The 6680-nt window shown below is 53.4% G+C and overlaps 1 pseudogene; it reads right to left on the bottom strand.

Annotated features, from left to right (window-relative positions):
* Positions 1-6287: 6287 nt before the first annotated feature.
* On the bottom strand, positions 6288-6462 carry LOC132247877 (U2 spliceosomal RNA; annotated as a pseudogene).
* Positions 6463-6680: the final 218 nt, after the last annotated feature.

The raw sequence follows: 6680 nt of genomic DNA, 5'->3' as shown, positions 1-6680 counted from the left end.
TGTACACGCATAGCCCACAAGGCTTGGGTACACACACTAGAAGCAGGGGAACTGTGCCAAGCAGCAGAAAGGTAGCCTCCCTATAAAGAACTGCTATACAATCAAAGTCGTGGCCGGCGTGAGTAGGAGGGTGCAAGTCTGAAGCTTGGCACAGTAAAAGAGACGACAGGGGAGAGCACAGCAACCCTGACCTTGCTCCTGCCACACTCCCACTCCCCTTGTATCCACACAGTACTCTTCCCCTTATTCAACTTTGCCCCCGAAATTTCCCCATACTCCCCCGTGTTAACACCCTTCCTAGTGAATACTTGTCCCTTACCACCACCATGATGTCGTCTATATAAAGCAACACCTTCATCTCCTTACCCCCACCCCGAACCTGCACCCCTCTAATTATCTATCCCCCGAATCTTCTGTGCTATCACCTCCATCCCACACAAACAATCCCAAAGTGGACATCCCTGATGAACCCCCACCCTAAAACCTCTTCTCAAACATCCTTTTACTAACACCCTACTCTGTGCCCCTTCATACACCCCCCTCACCCACCCCACGAACCTCCTCTAATACCCTAAACAAGAACCCATGCTCCAGCCGATCATAGGCTTTCTCTAAATCCAAACTCCCTATCCCCAGATCCCACTTTCTCATCCGTGCATATTCAATAATATCTCGCAAAATCCAATGTGTCTGGTAAATCTTTCTTCCCTCCACCGCACACGTCTGCCCTTCCCCCACCACCTGTCTCAACACCCTCTTCAACTGCCCCGCTAAAACTTTCATAAAAGACTTATAATCCATATTCAATAATGTAATTGGCCTCCAATTTTTGAGGTCTCCCCTCTCCCCCTTTTTATATAAGAAAATCACCACCCCCGTCTGCAAACCCATCCCTCACCATACCCAATTCCGTTATTTCCCTATACAGCATCACCATATCTTCCCCTATTAGCTCCCAAAACTTACAGTAAAATTCCTTCCCTAACCGATTCCAACCCTGGCACCTTCCCTCCTGCCATCTCCCTGCCTGACCAACCTAGTCTCTTTTTATGACCAGGCTACAAAACGCCTGGACACAGGAGGAGGGGTGGATGTCGTATACTTAGACTTAAGGAAGGCCTTTGATATGGTATCCCACCCCATACTGGTGAACAAGTTAAGAGACTGTGACTTAAGAGGATGACTACACAGTCCGGTGGGTGGCGAATTGGCTGGAGGGTCGCACCCAGAGAGTCGTGGTAGATGGGTCGGTTTCGACCTGGAAGGGTGTGGGCAGTGGGGTCCTGCAGGGCTCGGTCCTTGGACCGATACTCTTTAATGTCTTCATCAGCGACTTGGACGAGGGAGTGAAATGTACTCTGTCCAAGTTTGCAGATGACACAAAGCTATGGGGAGATGTGGACACGCCGGAGGGCAGGGAACAGCTGCAAGCAGACCTGGATAGGTTGGACAAGTGGGCAGAAAACAACAGGATGCAGTTCAACAAGGAGAAATGCAAAGTGCTGCACCTAGGGAGGAAAAATGTCCAGCACACCTACAGCCTAGGGAATGACCTGCTGGGTGGCACGGAAGTGGAAAGGGATCTTGGAGTCCTAGTGGACTCCAAGATGAACATGAGTTGGCAGTGTGATGAAGCCATCAAAAAAGCCAGTGGCACTTTATCGTGCATCAGCAGATGCATGACGAATAGGTCCAAGGAGGTGATACTTCCCCTCTATTGGGCGCTGGTCAGACCGCAGTTGGAGTACTGCGTGCACATCTGGGCGCCACACTTCAAGAAGGATGCAGATAACCTGGAGAGGGTCCAGAGAAGGGCCACTCGTATGGTTAAGGGCCTACAGACCAAGCCCTACGAGGAGAGACTAGAGAAACTGGACCTTTTCAGCCTCTGCAAGAGAAGGTTGAGAGGCGACCTTGTGGCTGCCTATAAGTTCATCGTGGGGGCACAGAAGGGAATTGGTGAGTATTTATTCACTAAGGCGGCCCCGGGGATTACAAGAAATAATGGCCACAAGCTAGCAGAGAGCAGATTTAGATTGGACATTAGGAAGAACTTCTTCACAGTTCGAGTGGCCAAGGTCTAGAACGGGCTCCCAAGGGAGGTGGTGCTCTCCCCTACCCTGGGGGTCTTCAAGAGGAGGTTAGATGAGTATCTAGCTGGGGTCATCTAGACCTAGCACTCTTTCCTGCTATGCAGGGGGTCGGACTCGATCTATTGAGGTCCCTTCCGACCCTAACATCTATGAATCTCATTCAAACACCCCTCCACCTCCCCCACTGTTATTTCCCTCTCCAATCCCTCCTTGTCCTCCTCTGCCACCTGTCTCCGTAACCGCCTCACCCACTGGTCTGCCCCCTTCCCACTCCCCCTTTCCCCTTTTATATAAGTCTTCAGAAAAATTTGTCGCCTCTTCCAATATTTCCCCCCTGTCCCTTCCAACCATTTCCCCTCCCCTGTCTTTATTTTCCCCAACTCTGCCTTCCCTTTCCTCACCCTAGATGCCAAATACTTATTCCACTTCTCCCCCTCCTCTGCCCACGGTGCCCTAGCCAAAAAAACCCTTTCCATCTCCCGCTTCCCAAACCATTCCTCTACTCTCCGTCTCGCTTCCCCTAACTCTTCTCGAACCTCCCTCCCTTCCCCTGCCCTCTTCAACAATTCCTGTACAACCCTTTGTCTGTCCTTCAGTTCCCTTCCCCGCTCCCTTGCTCTTTTTCCCCTCTTTGATAAACCACTCCTTAACCCTCCCTTTTCCCATCACCCACCATTCCCACTGTGTTGCAAAAAAAACCCTGTAGTGTCCTCCACCCTTTATACAGCTCCCTCAGTTCTTCACACCTCTCTTCATCTTCTAGTAATTTAAAATTTGATTTCCATATCCCTTTCCCCTGTTTCCCCTCATCTCCTACTTCCACCTGCACCCTCAACATCTGGTGGGCTGAAAACCCCACATCCCCAACCGCTTTCCTCACAACCTTCACCCCTGGTGAAACAAAAACAAGATCTATACGCAATTGCTTCCTTCCCCCCCCGCATCCACCCTCATTGCCACCCTCTCCCCCTCCCATCATATATCCTTTAACCCCTCTTCCTTTTTCCAGTCCCTTAAATATCTCCCCATACTATCAATATCCCCTTCCCTTCCCCCCCACACCCAATCCCCTCTCTGTATTATACAGTTGAAATCCCCCACTACTATTTTATGCCCTCCCCCCTACAAAAAATTGCCAACTTCTTCCAAAACCCCATCCTTTCTACCTTCCCTGCAGGTGCATATACGTTCCATAAAGTAACTTCCTCCCTACCCTCAAACTCACCCTCTGCAACCTCCCATCTACCATTCTTCTCACGCCCCTCACCTGGAAATCCCCCCCTCCCTAATCAACACTCCCACTCCTGCTGCCTTATTATCCTCTGCCCACCACGATTGCCCCCAACCCCACCTTCTCCGCAGGTGTCCATAATCCCTACCCCACCCAATTCCACATTCTTGTAGACAAATAATATCCACCTCGTGCTGCTCTAAACACCCTCTCACCCTTTCCCATTTCTTCTTTCTTAACAAGCTCCTCACATTCAAAGATATTATCCTCAACAATTTTTAATGCACACCTTCACCTTCCCCCCACACTCATCCCCTCTGCCCTCCATACCCGTAGCTTTTGCCAGAGCCAAAATGGTCGTCAGGCTCAAGAAACGCTTCTCCCCTCCCTCCCCCCTGCTTTCAACACTCCTTCCTTTTTCTTCCCTCCCTTGCATCAACCTTTTTCCCTTTCCCATCTCTTTCCCCATTTCTCCTTCCCCCCTGCTTCTTATCTCCCCATTTCCCCCCCCCTCACTTTCTTCACCTCCTTTCCCTCACCATTTTCTGCTCTTTCCCCCTGTCCTAAGGGGATCTCCCCACTTTCCCTCCCACTTACTTCCATTACCTCTTCCTCCTTCCCAAGTTTCTTCAAACTCTCTCCCCTTTCCCCTCTTTCCCTTCATCTCCCATACCCTCCCTCATGCCCACCCCTTCTTGAACCTTGGTTATTTCTTCCAGAGAGGATTCTGAGGAGACACTTTCCTCCTCTCCCACCTCCATCCCCTCCCCTTCTTCCTCACCTTCCCCCTCTCCCATTCCCATTCCCAATACTGATTCCAAATATTTCCCCCACCTCCACCCCCCGTGGTTCCACATTTTCCTCATCACTCTCCGGTTCCGCCCCCCGCCCGAGCCCGATTGATGTACGACATGGGGCACTCCGGGGACATGTGCTCCTCTTTTCCACAAATAATACACTTCCCCACCCATCTACACACCTGTGCCCTATGCCCCTGTCCCCCACACCGAAAACAAAGTGTAAATTCACAAAATGCTTCCAGGTGCCCCTCCTTCCCACACCTTAAACACAGGTTGGGTTGCCCCTGGTAATTAATATACCCCTTGTGTGGCCCCAAGTAAAACATTGAAGGCAAGTGTTTCACCCCACCACGCTTCTCCCCTTGAAATAACAACACCTGTGCCCTCCATGCCCCATTCCAAATTTTATATCTATCAAGAACCCAGTCCACCCACATCACCCTCTGCACCCTCCCCTCTAACCACCGCGACATATCCTCCCGCTCCACCGTATCGTTGAACAACCAAAACCCTTTCCCGTTCCTTCTCCCCGCCTCAAAACGTACACTCTTTAGTACCCCTGCCCTCACCAACTTATCGTGTCTCACCCAAAAATCGTCGTAGGCCCCCTTCCAAAAAGTGGTAGTCCACGCCCTGCCATTCTCGTGCGCAATTACTGCTCTCAGGTCCTTTGAGTCCACTCCACAGTCCCCAAATAACGCTCTCTCCATAAATTCAGCCCTTTGGAGTCTCGATTCTCCCATAAAGCCATCTTTTAGCAAAGTCGCTTTAATCCTCAGCTTGACCCACCACCGTGGGTCCTTCTCCCCCCACATGGGTCCTGTATCTTCTCCTTCCTCTTCTCTCCCGCATTCTTCCTCTCCCCAATCTTTTCCTCCTGAGCTCTTGTCCCGCTGATCCTACCGCTCCTGCTGATCCGTCTTACCTTCTTTCTTCCCCGCTGCCTCGACTCTTGCTGCCTCCTCCACCTCCTTCTCCTCCCTCAGCTCCTCCTCCTGCTTCCTCTTCCTGCCCACCACTGTCCACACACCTATCTCCATTAGCTCACCATTCTCTGTTGTCTCCGTCCTCTGCTCCTCCCTATCCACCAGCATACTCCTCGCCACCACTGATTCTTCTGCCACCGATATGGCTCTGCCAGCCGCAATCTTTTCCTTACTCCTGGTCTCCTGTCAGCCCGACTGGGAAACAGCCAGGTTTCCGCCCAGCCGTCCCCAATCTGAGCCTTCAAGAGGCCGAGAAGCGATAACCGGCCCAGGCCTGGAGGGGGAGTGGGCACCCCGGGCTGGTGGCCCAAAGGGCCTGCAGAGCAGGACCGGGGCGGTGGCGGCAGTCGGGCCTGGCGACTGAGCGACTGGCTGGCTCTCCTGCGGGAAAGCCACTGTGTGGGTGAGCGGGGGCTGGCAGGTCAGGTGTGTCCTGTTCTTTCCTCGACTCGACTCCTTGCTTCAGGTTGCCCGGGGCTTAGTCTACTGCAGCTTCATTGGACTGGACTGGACTTGACTTGGACTTACTTGCCCCCGCCCGCCTAGACTCGGGCTTGCTTCCTTGCTTCAGTTCGCCCGGGCGGGCCTCCGTCTACTGCCTTGGTTGCACTTGACTTGAATGGGACTTGCTTGCCCCTGCCTCGACTCGGGCTTGCTTCCGTTTGCCCTGGTCTCCGTCTTTTGCTTGCATTTGATTTGACTTGACTTGGACTTGCCCACCCACGCCCTGCTGCTGTGGCTTTGGTCATTGTTGTCAACAAGGCTGAACAAAGGCAGCGTCTGGTCTTAAGCGGCCTTGCAGGCCGAGCCAGGGGGCGAGAGACAGAGAGGGTGCAAGGCCTGCCGGTAGCGGGGAAGGACCCTGCCCGCCAGCCTCCACGGCCCTCCGGGCGCTGCCCCCAGGGCCATGGTGGGCCCTTGCAGTCCGCACCCCCTGCCCGCCTGGGCCCAGGCCTTGAGGCCCTGGCCCCCCGGCGGGGGCAGTGCTGCCCGGCAGGAGGGCGGGCGGGAGGGCGCGCGCACGCGCTCGCTTGCTCCCCTGCCAGCATGCTGCCCACCCGGCAGCAGCCCTTTGCATAGGATCTGCCCCTTGGGGTCGCCCAAAGGTTGCGGCCCCGCCCCTGCTGCTGCTTTTGGAACCCATAGAGGAGGAGGAAGGCGGCGCTCCCTCAGAAGGGGAGCAGGCACTGGGCCTGGCGGCACTGCAATACCGGGCCAATGCGTGGAGGGGCTGGAGCAAGCTCTGAGGCCAGCTCCCAGCACCAAAAATGTGTTTAATGCTTCGGTCCTCACATCGAGGACATATCAGCGATTAAACTGATAAGAACAGATTGACTTCTATTAGTAGATGTTTAGGATTGTAAATCCAAGAAAAAAGCAGACAAAGCTGATAGGGAAATACAGAGCGCCTGGGCGAGGAACTAACAATAGAAGGATGGGGGTAAGGTGGGGAACGCAACTAGGTTACAGATGATACAAAGTTAGGCAACTCAGCCCGGGGGTAGGGGGAGGAGGGAGTGGGTTCATGACGCCGAGAGAAAAAGAGGATAGAAACGCACAAACCTGTTAA

This window comes from Alligator mississippiensis, chromosome 1 (genome assembly GCF_030867095.1).
Source record: "Alligator mississippiensis isolate rAllMis1 chromosome 1, rAllMis1, whole genome shotgun sequence".
NCBI lineage: Eukaryota > Metazoa > Chordata > Crocodylia > Alligatoridae > Alligator > Alligator mississippiensis.
This window is presented reverse-complemented; position numbering and strand designations above follow the sequence as displayed.